This window comes from Elephantulus edwardii, unplaced genomic scaffold, assembly GCF_000299155.1.
Source record: "Elephantulus edwardii isolate Elephantulus edwardi_28Jun2011 unplaced genomic scaffold, EleEdw1.0 scaffold00226, whole genome shotgun sequence".
Lineage (NCBI taxonomy): Eukaryota > Metazoa > Chordata > Mammalia > Macroscelidea > Macroscelididae > Elephantulus > Elephantulus edwardii.
Genome location: NW_006399976.1, coordinates 1,730,132 through 1,745,650, shown reverse-complemented (window position 1 = coordinate 1,745,650; position 15,519 = coordinate 1,730,132). Strand labels below are relative to the sequence as shown.

At 43.8% G+C, this 15,519-nt stretch overlaps 1 pseudogene; it reads left to right on the top strand.

Moving 5' to 3' along the window:
• Positions 1 to 14,326: 14,326 nt before the first annotated feature.
• Positions 14,327 to 15,519, top strand: part of LOC102866152 — an 18,278-nt pseudogene continuing 17,085 nt past the window's right edge.

Below are 15,519 nucleotides of genomic sequence, written 5' to 3'. Positions count from 1 at the left end.
TAAAAAAAAAAGAGTAACAGGATCCTGCAAGCTTTCAACCAGATCCCAAGCCCTGCTCCAAGTGCTATCCTTACCCGCTTCACAGCCTCAGATGGCTGCTCCAAAGGCCAGGCCAACCTCTGGGAATGAGATGGACACAAACCCTCCCTGACGCACAAAAGCCTGGGTGCAGGCCCACAGCTTGGTACAGGCCCACAGCACCCCATCTCTACACCCTTTAGGGAAAGTGACTGTCCTATGAGGTCCCTCAGGCCGCTCCTGGGTCCTGCCTGGACTGTGTTCAAGCCTGAGCACTTCCACTGTGTCGTCCTCCAGCCTTGCTCTCCAGTCTCATGAAAGGAGAAGAACACATCAAGCAATCACTCTGTGGTCTGCAACCAAGGCTGTAAGAGATTGAGCACCATGGAAGAAAGGCCTGGTGCGAAAAGCAGGCCATGAAAACCTGACTGAAGACAGTTCAACACTGATGTACATGGGGAAGTTACGAGTTAGAAGTGACTCAAGACAATGAGGTACACAGAGTCCCTGAATAGTGTAATGGTGAACACATTCAGCAGCTAATCGAAAGGCTAGGGTTTCCAGTTCACCCCAAAGACCTAGAAATCTATTCTGAAAACTTAGTCATTAGAAATCCTAAGGAACACAATTTTACTCTGGCACAAGTGGATTTGTCATGAGTGAGAGTTTCGTCCACGGTGACAGGTTTTAGGTGCACAGCCCCTACAGCCCCTGGCCATCTGCTGTGCTTCCCACGGCCTCAGTCAACAGGCTCAGCATGCAGCCTGTGTGACCCTCAGAGTCGTCACTCCGATACAGGCCATGCTTTCATGGAAGTAGGTAGATTACCAGGCCTCTCAGTCTCTAAATCTGGGAAGTCCATCTAGACCTGTTTAGCAGCACAGCAACAGCACACAAGTCTCTACTGCCACACGCAGGACACCGCACATGACAGTCACCGATTAGGAACTGAACCCAGGTCTCCAGCATGCAAAGTAAAGAGACCATCACTGACCCAGCTCTGCTTCCCTCTGGAATTAAGGTGTTATGAATGGAACTCTGTCCCTCATGTTGTCAATCCTGACTTCCATGTCTATGGTCATGTTCACATTTGGGAGTGGGCTGTGTTTGTTATGTTAATGAGGTAAGATTATCATAGGGAGTATCTTGTCTCAATCTCAAGATCCAAACTGAAAAAAAAAATAAAAAGCAAACAACAACAAAAAAGATCCAAATTAATTACACTGCTGGTAGCAGGTTCTCAACACCACTGCGTTATCAGGGCCTTTCTTTTGAGATGCTATCTAATTCTGAGATTTAACAAGCAGGCTAGAAGCAGACATGCGGGGTGGGGGGGAAAGATGTCAATCCACATGCAATCTCCCAGGAGCAGAAGCTGAAGAAACAAGAACGTCCTCCAGAGCCCACAGTGGGCCTGCCTGGGACTCAGAGCCGGCACCTGAATGCTAACCTGTAGCTTCCGAAACTATGAGAAAACTAATTTCCATCACAGAAGCATCAGATAACTAAGACAGGTCACCAGTGTGGATGTGCTTGGACAATGACAACAGCTGGAAGTTCCTGTCTTCTTGCACACATTTCCGGTCCTGCAAAGCGGGAGGAAGGCGGAACCTGAGACACTTCCTCTTACAACATGGCTTCCTCCCCAGAGTAGAAATTACCTGCATGCCTGCCTAGCAGGTCTCTGTGACAGAAAGGAAGATGCATGCTGAGAAGGTGCAGGTTCCCTGTGAGGCAGGCCATGACTCAGCCCGTGCTGAAGGTGTGTGCACACCCAAGGACCCCTCGAGGTGGCTGTAACTCAGGGAGACTCTCACAGCTTCAGCTCATCATGCTGGGCCTGGAACAGTGCCACCCCCAACTTATATCTGACCACAAGTGAGACCAGGACCAAGGTGAAAGCAGAGGGGACAAGCAGCCTAGGGCAACAATTAGGGAGAAGGAGCTACAACTGAACTGCATGAAAAGGGAGGCCCTAAGAGCCACCTTCTACTTCTGCAAGATCTGATTTTTTAAAATGAACTTTTTATTTGAAAGTTTATGGAGCAAATCCGTTTTCCATTCAATGACCTATGTACTTTAGGTTTCATGACAGTGATTACACTGTAGCAGCACTTTCCTCACTTCCTCTGTTTTCCTCTCTCTTCCACATTGAGCTTTATACCCGGGCAGATGTGGCCTTTTGATCCCATACAGCTGACTCTTCTATGAAGTATACTCTTCCCTGGTGTTTCTGATGACTTTTAGATCTCCCTACTGTTTGACTGGAAGCTGAGTCAAGGGGTGATTTCACTTCCAGGTGACTAAGGACCACAATGTGTGGGGTCCATCACCTTGTAACAGATCAGTAAGTCTGTTCATGTGTATGATTTTGACGTTCGGTGCTCATTTTTCTCCCACTTTATCAGGGAGTCTCTACCATGACTCCTCTCAGAGCTTTCAGCAGTAACAGCTATACACTAGTTCCTCTGGTCTTGGAGTCATGGAAATTGAAGGTCATGTGGTCCATCAGCCCTTCAGAGAAAAATTTTTTCTTCCTTTGCTCGTATCAGGCCGAGACCAATGGATATACCCTGGATGGTCGCCTGACAGCTTTTAAAACTCCACCCGCCACTCATCAAAGGAGATGCAGAATTGGAAACCACCTCAGAAAACTGAAACAAGATCGACATTTCATATCATACACAAAACCCAACTCAAAGTGGATCAGAGACCTACCACTAAAACCAAAAGCTATAAAGTTCATCAGAGGAAAAAAAAAAGGAACAAACTTAGAAGTCCTAATATATGGCATGAAAAGACTTTCATGCATAACTAAAAACCTACAACCAGGGGAGGATAAAATAGAAGAATAAGACTATCTAAAAATCAAATCCTTGTGTGCATAGAAAGAAAAAAAAACCCCAACTACTCCAACAGAGTGAAAAGGAAACCCACAGTCTGGTAAAAAATATTTGGCAATGACATATCTGATAAGGGACTCATAACTAAAATTTATAAAATATTCCAGAACATCAACAAGAAAAAGACAACCAACCAAATCACAAAATGAGCAGAAGAGATGAACAGAAGCAGCTTCACCAAAGAACATCAGAAGGCCAGCAAACACATGAAAAAAATGCTCATAATCACTAGCTATTAGAGAGATGCAAATCAAACAACTATGAGACATCAGCCCACTCCAAAAACAACTGAAAAGTACAACAGGGCAGCAAACAACAAATGCTGATGAGACTGCGGACTAAAACTGTCATACACTGTTAGTGGGAACGTAAAATTGCACAACCATTATGGAGAACAGTCTGGCATTTCCTTAAAAAGTTAGAAATAAAAATACCATTGGACCCAACTATAACCCACTACTGGGAATATACCGAAAAAAATCAGAGCTGCCAACACAAACAACACACCCATGTTTATTGCAGCATTATTCACGATAGCAAAGTGGACGGAAACAGCCCAGGTGCCCGTTAACAATTGAATGACTAGTGAAATTATGGTATATCACACAAATGAATACTACATAGCATTGAAAAATAATGAACTCGTAAAACACTACACAACATGGATGTGTCTGGAAGGCATTATGTTGAGTCAAATACCTCTGTCACAAAGGGACTATGATGTCAGAAACCTCGAAAACTGGCTTTTCTACCCATCAAGTTAGCCCTCATTGGGAACATGGTCTTGCAAATCATTACTAGCTGTGGAACCAATATAAGTGTGCTTTCCACACTGTCAGTGATGGTGGTGGAGAGGTGAAGAGACTGTGGCACTGCTGTGAAGAGACTGTGGCAAAATGTAACAAGAAGAACTCTCGAGATGGAGCCACTGTTAAAGTTTTGCTTGCTGGATGACTGAAGGAAAAGCTGACTTGTAACTGCTATGAGATAAAGCTCGTGATGGAGGAAACTGGAGGGGTATATGTGCTGCCGAACTGAACCGAGATTTTCACTAACTGAGGAACTGTACCTTGTAAATTTGGCTTGAGACTGCTGGACTAAACCTGGACTGACAATGTGTGATATTCTTTGCCTCCCCTATTCCCCAACATATTTCTTTAATAAACCTCACAACTGTGAGTAAAGCCTGTGAGTCAAGTTGCAATAAACTCTGGACCCAATGGTTACTAGAAATAGGTGCAGAACCACCCACGTGAGGTGGCACGTCTGACCATGTAGTTTAGTACTACAGATATTATTCACGGGGACAGTTCTCCTTTATGAAGTGGGCTGAAGTGAGACTCTGCCTTTCCCATGTTACCACTGCTCCCTATACAGAGACAAATTCTGCATAAGCCCACTACTATAATGACAGGATCAAGACAGGGCAGGAGGAACAGTGGGAAAAGTATGGACAGATATGAATCCCATACTGGAATGGGTGAAAGGAAGGACAATCTGAAAGGAATGGGTGATTAGAAACCATGTGTATGACAACTAATAGCCTCATAAGGCTATTCATTAAGAAAAAGGGAGGGAGGGCGAAGTATGCATGAATGAATAAAAGAAGCCAATCTCTTTGTAAATCTTCACCAAAATAAAAACAAAAGAAAAGAAATATTGTGACGAAAGTTGATAGAGAACACTGTCTTTGTGGTCTGTTATGTCAGTTGACCTTGACATCCCCCAAGACTATGGTCCTGAGTTTTCAGGCTCATCAACTCATTCCCTCACAGTGCTTTGTTATGGCTATGGCATTTTTAATATTTTGCCCCATTTACTATATACATGGGACTGTGACAATGACCAAGAATAAATAAGAAATAACACCATTAGCTATGTCTAGTGAAGAATACTGAATACAGACAAAAGAACAAACAACTTTACCTTGAAGAAGTGCAGCCAGCGCTCGTTAGGAGCAAAGAGACTGTCTCACATATTCTGGACATGTTATCAGGAAAGGTCAGCCCTTAGAAAAGGCTACCAAGCTTGGAAAAGTCATTGAAAAAGAGGAAGACCCTCAATAAGATTGGCTGGCATAGTGACTACAACAATGGGCTTAAGCCCAGCAGAGACTGTGAGAATGGCACATGATCAGGCAGGGTTTCGTTCTGTCATGCATAAGGTCCCAATGAGTCACGGCCAGCTCTGCAGGACCCAATTACAGCACAGAGTTTTAGTAGGGCAGGGTGTCCTACAAAAAGGTCAGCAATCCGAATCCAGTAGCAGCAGCACCACAGGAGGAAATCCAGCAGTCTCCTGTAAAGATGTAAAGTCTCGGAACCTGATGAAGATGTGTTCAGTTGGAACAGACTTATCCGGTGGGTTTGGTTGTTATGCAGATGGCACAACCCTATTCACTAAAACTAAGGAAGACTCGAAGTGTTTTGCTGCAGAAGATCGATAACTGCAGCCTTCAATATGGATTGCATCTCAACATCAAAAAAACTCAAAAATCCTCAGGGAGCTCTGGTGACCTAGTGACAAGAAGCTGCACTGCAATCCCAGAGGTATATGGTTCGAATCCACCAGATGCTCTGCTGGAGAAGAGAGGCAATCTCCTCCTGTACTAGTCAGATCTGATTTGATAGTACACATACAAAAAATAATAAAAATTTTTAAAAACCACAAAAATCCTCACCACCAGGCCAATAGGCAGCATCATAACAGACAGAGAAAACCTTTAAGTTGTTAATGATTTAATTTTCCTCAGATTCACAATCAACACCCTTGGCACCAAAAATCAGAAAATCAAAAGATGAGTTGCATTGGGAAAATCTGCTATCAAGGCCCTCTACACAGAGTTAAAGAGCAACAATGTCAATACAGAGACTAAGGTGTGCCTGATCAAAGTCAAGGTATTCTCAATTGTTTGCTAAGCATCTGAGAGCTGGACAATAACGAAGGATTGAATATCCTGTGGCCTGCCAAGAGAACAAACAGGTCTGCTCTGAAGAGAGTGAGACCAGGTTGCTCCTTGGAGGCGAGGATTTTGAACTCCATCTCACGTACTTTGGGCATGTTATCAGGAAAGGCTAGTCACTGGAGCTGGATACCATGTTTGGAAGAATAGAGGGTAAGCAGTGCAAGAGAAGACAACACTGAACGAGATGGATGACAAAGTGATGATAGCAATGGAGTCGGCTGGGTCAGAGACGGTGAGGCTGGCTCAAGATAGGGCAAGGTTCAGAGCTACTGTCTATAGGGTTTTAAGAGTCGTAGCTGATGTGCTGGCACATACCAACAGTAACATGGAGACATATCAGCTAACTAATTATATGAATATAGTCTCATTTTCCTACGCATCTAAGTTTATCTTGCCTGTCAGCCTATGAACCCCCTCATATATCAATATCTGCTATTACTGATAACAACCCTGAGACACACCTTTCCTGATTTTAAATCATAGAGTTCCCCAGTTCTATCTGGTATGTATATCAGGAAAGCTGTGCATCAGGGTTGTATCCCCTGTCTTTAACTATTCACTCTATATGCTAGCTAAATAGAGAAGCAGGACTATATGAAGGTGAATGTGGCATTGGGACTGGTGGAAGCGTCATTAACAACTTGCACTGTACAGATGGCACAGCCAACCTTGCTTGGTGAAAATGAAGACGACTTGAAGCACTTTCTGAAGAAGATCAAAGACTATAGTCATCAATATGGTTGTATTTCAACTTAAAACAAAAATCTTCACCAATGGATCAATAAGCAACATTACGATAGATAAAGACTGAAGCTGCCAGTGATTTCACAATCAACACCCATGGTAATAGCAGTCATGAAATCAAAAGATGTATTGCACTGGGAAAATGTGCCATCAAGGACTTCTCCAAAACGCTAAAAAGCAAGGATGTCAGTTTAATGATTACGGTGCGCCTGACCTAAGCCATAGTCTCCTCAATGGTTTCCTCCATACCTGAAAGTTGAACAACGAATAAGGAAAATCAAAGAATTGTGGTGCTGGTGAAGAATATTAGATATACCATGAATTGCCAAAAGAACAAATTTATCTTTGAGGAAATGCGACCGTGTTGCTCCTTAGAGGCAAAGACGGTGAAACTTCATCTCATGTACTTGGGGTACGTTGTCAGGAAGAGCCAATCTTCGGAAAAATACATCAGTGGAGGGTTAGAGAAACAGAAAAAGACACTCAATGAGATGGCTTAAGGATCAAAATTGTGAGAACATCGCAGGATAGGACAAGGAAGTTCAGGCCTGTTGTTCACAGGGTCACTACAATCCTCGTCAACTCAACAACAGACAATGCCAGGGGCCTAAACTAATGATGACTACAACAGCTCTTAATTCTGGCCATCAGTGTTGGGTATGTCTTAAAATTTCAAGAGAGCCTATCTGAACCCACTGTCAAGGCTATTATGTCAATCCATCTTCTGGAAGGTCTCTCTTACTTTTCTGCTGATCCTCTACTTCTCTCTGGAGAATGTCGTTTCTTAGTGATTGGTGTCTCCTAAAAACATGTCCCAACACACTCTGGTTGTATTTCTTCTATGTATTAATTCTCTAGACAGCTCATGGTCTTTTCAATATCTCTCACCAACACCATAATTCAATTGTTACTTCATATGTATAGAAAGTGACTGAAAAGACCAGGATGATCTTCTCACACAGCCAGAAACAAAGAGTTCTCCTGCAGAACTAGCCTAACTTGCTTTAAAATGACACATTTGGAAAGCAAATCTATTTTTCTCTTAAAGAATAGGTTACAAAAGTAGCCAGAATACCTAGACTGAATGAAAGGTAGGTCACATAGCTCACTGGGTGGTATTAGTAGTTTACCCTGATTTACTATCTGAAGGAATGCAGGTCAAATCTACCCATCAATGTTGCGAAAGGAAGGCCTGGTGATCTGTGACCTAGAAAGATTACAGTAAAAAAAAAACCCTTGGGGAACAGTAAGTACTATTTTGTGGCACCTGGGGTCACCATAGGCTGGAATGCACTCAACAGCAACGGGTTGGGTAGTTTTGATTTGTAGTATTTTATATCCCAGAGTTATTTGATCTTCACAACATGGCAGAAACTTGTAGACGGGGCGGGGAGTGGTGGGGAGGACGACGATGATGGACGGACTGAGGCCCAAGGTCACAGAGCCAGAGTCAAGGGATTCCAGAACACACAGACTGTCCCCACACGTGGCAGACAGGATGCTGTGTAGGGTTTCCTAGATTGCAATCTCTACGGGAGCAGATCATCAGGCCTTTCTTCCGTGGCACAATGGCTTCCAACCACAGACCATTAGGTTAGTAGTTAAGTGAAAACCTTTGCAGTCCCAGAGTGGTACTGTCCTCACTGCACACCCTACAGGAAGAGCCCAGGGTGGCAGAGCCGGGGATGAGCCACGAGATGCCCTGAGGGCATAAGCCAAGCAAAAGGCAGGCCACTGGTCAGATGATGATGCTTCTGACTAAACAGAAAAGATCAGTGTCCAGGAGATGACTGGAGGCCAGAGATCTCCTGGGAAATTCAAGCACCTGGCATTCCCAGAAAAACGGGTACTACACTGGCTGGCATGTGCCTGCTGCTGCCAAGCTCTGTGGAATGTGATTTCACAGCAGCCAGACACATCCCAGCTGGAGCGCCCTCACGGAAACACAGCTGAGACCTCGGCCTCGTTCATACCGGCATCGGGACCTTCTAAGGGCATTTCCCCGGGGCCTGGGCACTCCACGGGTGGAGGCCTGGCTTTTTGGGAGGTGGTCTGCAGTCACAGATAAGGACACCAGCCTGGGACACAGGGGAACTGGAGCAGACCCGTCTGAACTCTGCTCTGCTCAAGAGCATCGGCAGAACACTGGGGTGTTCAGAACCTCCCAGAATGAACACTGTCCAACTTCTCAAGCTATCCCTGGGTGACACAAATGGTTAAGCAAGAGACGACTCGCCAAACGGCTGTCTGTCTGAACACACTCCAAGGCACCTCGGAAGGCAGGCCTGGCAATCTGCTTCCAGAAGGTCACACAGCCTCGTAAACTCCAGAGCAGTTCTAGTTCCACGCTCTCCACACACAGGGCTGCCATGATGAGAAACCACACAACAGCAAAGCAACAACATTATCTCCAAACACCAGGTCAGGGAAGGGGCCTGGGAAGGGAGAAAGCACTGTCATGAATCACCAGGGTAACCAGGACATGGGTGTGGGGTATGAGGAAGGCAGCATGTGGGAAGAGGAAAGCCCTCAATGCAGCCATGTACACATGCATGCAGGCTAACGCTGGGTGTGTAAGCTCACCACAGGGTCGAGGACTGCGAAGGAGAACGACACGCCAGGCTTTGTCAGGTTGGCAAAGTCAAAGACAAGTGCGAGGCAGGGCTGGCAGAGAGTCCCCAACATGTGGGGCTCACAGCCACCTCGCCTCTCTGGAAGACAAGCCAGAGCATGTACTAAAACACACACCCCCGGAACAGACTGAACACGGATCCCACTGAAAGCCCAGTAAGAGGTTTCATAGCTACAGACAACTAAGGAGGGAAAAAACCAAGTTCAGCTCATGGCAACCACACATGACCAAGCAGACCTATTCCACAGGGTTTTTTTGCCTGTGACCTTCACAGAAGTTGACTCAGGGCTTCCTCGCATGGCCTATGGATGGGCTCAAACTATTATCTTTGAGATATGCAGCCAGTCACAAACCATTTGTGTTACTCAAGCTTCTAGTTACAGAAAGACTGCTCTAAAATGGATTTTGAATGGCAAAGGAAATAGGCAGTTAAAGAAACTTCGACACATAATAGCAGAGGAGAGAGAAGACAGCCAATTTCAAGAGCTGACTACAGTTTAGTTATCAAGGAAGGGGCTATGGTGGTTCAATGGTAGAATTCTTGCCTTCTATGCAGGAAGTCCTGTGTTTTGATTCCTGGCCAACATGTTCCATCCAAAGCCACTAGCCAATGGCCAGTAGAGGTTTGGGTGTTGCATGGATGCTGAAAGAGTTTTCAGCAGAGCTTCTAGACTAGGAAGAAAGGCTTGGTGAGTAACTTCCAAAGTCAGTTAGTGAAAATCCACGGATCCTAATGGTCCAGTCTGCAGACAATCATGGGGACAGGGCAGGGCAGAATCTCATTCTGCTGTTTGTTCATGAGATCACCACAGAGTCAGCTGAGAGGGCTGGATGATAGCTAACAGCAGCATAAAGACAGTGTGGAACCAATATGATTTATAAACTTTCACTCAAATTTTTTATTAATTTTTTTAAATAATTTTAATGAACATTTAGATATTTTGGATTTCCATTCATTCATTGCTGCACTTCAAATTTTTTTTAAAAAATACATTTTTTTAAAAAAGTTCCGACTCAACAGTACACAACAACACATGGTACCAGCACAGAACAAGACACATCAATGCGTACAACACAACAGAGAACCTGGAAACAGACTCGCACAACCATACCTGGCAATCTTTAACAAAGCACAGGACAATTCAACACAGGCCAGTGCCTCATCAACAAATGGTACAGGAACAACTGCACATCCACAGACAAAAGAAAACCAAGTCTGATACAGAGTCAGGCTTTAGGACAAATGTCACTTTTTGGAAAAAGCATAGCAGAAAATCTTCAAGGTCATGGGCTAGACAAAGAATTCTTATACTGCCCCTTTGAGCACAGTCCAGAAATGGGAAAATGGCTAATCTTATGAACATCATGAAAATCAAAGCCTTCTGCTCTAAGAAAGTGAAAAGAGAGGCTACGGACTGGGAGAAAGTACTTGCAAATCACGTATCTCACAAAGGCCTAGGATCCAGAACACTACAAGGCAAAAAACCACACGTGCTGCCATGGCTCCTCCCATATCAGGTTTCCAAAGCTGTGCATCTTCACTGGCATAGACTGCCTCGTATTTTTCCCATCAAACTAGATCTTTATGTTAGCAGCCCAGCATCCAAGCTACTATGCCACAAGGGCAGAAGTCTCAAAACTCACCAGTGAAAAAGCAAGCAATCCAGTAAGAACACAGGCAACAGACCTGAGGAGACGATTCCCTGAGAAAGTTAAACAGATGGCCACAAGTTTGGAAAGATGTTCACACTCATCAGCTGTTAGAGAGCGGCAAGTTAGAACATCAAGGGATATTGCTGCATGCCTATCAGAATAGTCAAAATTTTCTTTTTAAAGAGGTAATAACCAACTGTTGGCAAGGAAGCCACAAAACCAGATCACTCATGTGTTGATGATAGAAAAATAAAACAATGACCTGCTCTGGAAAACAGTTTGGCAGTTTCTTTAAGCACAGAATAGGTGCCTTACAAACCAGCAATAAGCACTGCTGTGCATCCACACCAGAGAAGTGAAGGCTCATGTTCTCACAAAAACCTGTGTACGAACGTCCACAGCAGCCTGACTCATGAAACAGATAGACATCCTTCAAAAGGCAAAAAGTTAAAACAAACTGTGATCTGTCCACACCACGGTATACTGTTGTTGCTGCTGCTCGGTGCTGTCAAGCTGAGTACAACAGAGAAACAACAGAGAAATACCAATAGTATTACAGGAAGAGTCCAGACTGGAGATCAATTAAAATGAGGAGAAACAGCTGCAAACATCTTTTAACAGGTAGAAACACGGAATGTATGGAATATGAATATTAGAAACAAGACATTGTAAAAGATGAAATGAAACACATGAAGACGCCCAGGCATTAGTGAGATTAAATGGATAGGCACTTTGAATCAGACAATAATATGGTATAATATACTGAGAATAAAAAACAGGCAGAATGGTATCGTATTCATAGTTAAAAAGACAATTTCAAGTTCTATCCTGAAGTAATGTGAGGGATATTATCCATACACACACAAGGAAGACCTTAAATACAACTATTATTCAAATATATACACCAACAGCTAAAGGCAAAGAAGAAGAAACTGAAGATTTTTACCAAATTTTACAGTCCCAAATTGACCAAATATGCAATCAAGATATGTTAATGATAACTGGTTACTGGAAAGCACAAAATGAAAACAATGAAGAAGGAATGGTAGCCAGAAGTATGGACTTGGTGAGAGAAACAAGGCCAGAAAATAGAATGATGAAATTTTTACATTCAGACTTATTTATTGCAAATACCTTTTTAAAAAAATTTATTATTAATTTCAATGAAAATTTACAAAGACTTTGGATTTCCATTCATTCACTGTTGCACACAAATACCTTTTTTAAGAAACACAAACGGTGACTTTACACATGAACATCATTAGATGGACTGCACAGGAATCAGACTGACTACAGCTGTGGACGGAATCACTGGAGAAGCTCAGTATTAGCATTCAAACCCAGATCAGGTGCTGACTGTGGAACAGATCATCACTCACTCATGTGCAAGTTCAAACTGAGGCTGGAGAAATAGGAAAGGTATACTAAACAGTAACAAAAACAGAATGAGCTCTTATGCACAGAACTACCTGGATGACTTTCTGCAGAAATAGTGAGTGAAAAACACTAGTCCCAAAAAGGTACACACTCTGATTTACATGTAATCATGAAATGACCAAAGTAAAGAAACGGAGAGAGTGGCTGCTGAGGTTTAAGAAAAGTTCCAGCTGTCCTGCAGAAAGACAGGCAACCTCCTCTCATGCAATTTACAGCCTCTGAAAATCTGTTGGTGGGTCAGCTATGGGTTGGTTCTGACTCGACAGCAAACAACTCCATTACTGGCTGAAAGGTTGGCAGTTCTTACCCATCAAGTAGCACCACAAAAGAGCAATAGAGGGGTCCCTATGAGGATGGAATGATCTGTATCTTGGCTGTGTCAATGACACCATCATGGCAGTTATATTAATTATGCTGTTGTTTGCAGTCAAGTCTGACTTAATGGCAACCCAAGGGCCACACAGAACAATTTTAACACATGACAGTAATACATCGGAAAGAAAAAAAAAGGTGTTTCTAAGCACTGTCGTCAATTTAAAAGTGTGCGGCAACGTGTTAAGATTGTCAGGTGTGCAGCACCACTGGGTGAATTGGAACAGCCAAACTTCAGGTGAGCAGCTGAACACAGCTTGTTCCACCAAAGGATCTTGATATTGATTTTTGTTATTGGTAGGTGCCATCAAATTGACAACTTAGAGCAACAGACTGGAACCTTTCCCTATCCTGCACCAAGCTCCTATCTCCATCATGCTTTTGTGCAAAGCTTACTCTGAGTCATATTTGACTCGACAACACTTAACCACTGCTAAATGAGACTAATGCTGTTATATCTGGAGGAACGCTCTTACACTTTGCACATCACTCTTTGTCAATGCACTATATGAGGTAATGTGGGTTTGCTATGATGCTGAACCTTGTGCCATGGGGAAATCAAATACCAGAACGGTTTTCCATTGTGGACAGCATTTGATGGAGCTCCCAATTGTAAAACAGGTTGGAAAGAAGCAGCATCCACTTCCTAAACTACATGCCTCTAGAAACTCTATGAACTTGGAGAAACAATGAGACCTACGGAAAGACATTAGGTCTTCTGTTCACAGAGTCACTACGAGTCGACCTCGACTCGATGGCAATCAACAACAACAAAGGAGCATCCTAGTTGTACTTCCTCTGAGACAAATGTGTCTGTTATTTTGGCAGTCTATGAGACATTCACTCCCTACTCTTCATCAACACACAAATCAAAGGGTCAATTCTTAGGTCTTCCTTAGTCAGTGTCCAACTTTCAGATGAAAGTTGTTGTTGTTAGGTGCCACTGAATCGATTATGACTCATAGCAACTCTATGAACAGGTCTGAGTCTGTTCTATCCTGTGCCGGCCTCTCAAGTCCACTGCTGCAGTCACTAAGTCAAACCAGGTTGAGGGTTTCTTCTCTTCATCATCCCTCTACCCAAGCATGATGTCCATCTCCAGGGAACAACCTCTCCTAACAATATGCCCAATGGATGGGAGACAAAGCTTTACCATCCCTGCCTCCAAGGAGCATTCTGGCTGCACCTTCTCCAAGATATACCTGTTTGTCCTTTTGGCAGTCCATGGAATATTTAGCACTCTTCTCTAACACCACTGTTCAAAGGCATCAGTTCTTCTCTCATCCTTATTCACTGTCCAGTTCTCAGATGCATAGTAAGTGGCTGAGAAGACCACTGCCTGTGCAAAGGGCAATGGACTTGGGGGGAGGGATTGTATAACAATGAAAGAGTTTTTCTTTTACCTATCAAGGAGAAAGGTGAAGGGAGAAAAGTGTGACAATGAATGACTGGAAACCTTAATTCTCTGTAAATTCTCATTAAATTAAAAAAAAAAAGACCACTGCCTGAATCAGGTGCACCTCAGTCCTCAAATGGACATCACTGCTCCTCAATAATTTGGAGAGGCTTTTTGTCTGGTGGCAGCCATCAGAACAAGCCAAGATGGGTGCCTACAAGTACAGCCAGTATCAGTGGCAGAAGAAGCAGCTGGATGCGCTTTCTCCTGCAGGTGCACTGGTGGTGGTGGTACCGCCAGTTCTTGGCACTGCACTGGCCTGTGCCCTATGCAGCCAGACAAAGTATGCAGACTGGGTTAGAAGGACAAGCAAGGTTATGTCATCTACAGGATTCGAGTTTGTTGGGATGGCAAGAAATGTCCTGGCTCTAAGGGAGCAACGCATGGCAGGTCCATCCATCACACTGTGAGCCAGCTGAAGTTTGCTGGAAGTCATCAGTCTGTAACTGAGGAGCAAGCTGGCTGCCACTCTGGCGCCCTGGGAACCCTGAATTCTCACTGAGTGGGTGAAGATCCCACATGCAAGTTCTTTGAGGCTATCCTCATTGATTCATTCCATAAAGCAATCACAAGAAATCCTGACACCCAAGAGATCATGAAGCCAGTCCACAAACACTGGGAGATGCACGAGTTGATGTCAGACACAAGAGCCCCAGCCTCGGGGAGGGCCACAGTTCCACCACACAAACAGCACCGCCTGCTGAAGGCGCCACACCCTGCAGCTCCACTGAGGAAGTGGCGTTTGTAAAGTTCGTCCCTAATAAACTGAAGATTAAAAAAAAAAAAAATTGGAGCAGTCCTTGACTCCTGCCTTTCCCAGTGCAGTATGTTTCCAAATGCTTAGGAAGCATTCCTATTCAGATGAATAGGAAGTAAGTAAAAATACCATGGCTTGAATCAGGTGTACCTTAGTCTTTGAATTAATAACCTTGCTCTTTAGCACTATGGATGTTAGCTATAATGTTTCAAAATATTATCAGTGGTAGGTAAAAGGGTACAAGACTTCTCTCTGCATTATTTTTCACAATTGCACGTAATTCCACAAATATCTCAAAATTAAGTTAAATAATGGAGAGAGACTTAAGAGACCCAGCAGCCAAATGTAAGGTGATATTTTAGATAAATAAGAAAATTTGAGTATGGACTGGCTGCCACACTGACTCTCACACACACAGGACTGCCCCACAGGGCTTCTTTTTTTTATATATATTTTTTTTAATTGGGAAAAACATATTGGGGGTACAAGGAGGTGAGGGTTGGGGGCAAAAGGGTGAGGATGGGCCAGGATGCAGTTGCAGAGCTGCACAGTTTGGTCGGTGGGGGGAGCAGGTGAAGGAAA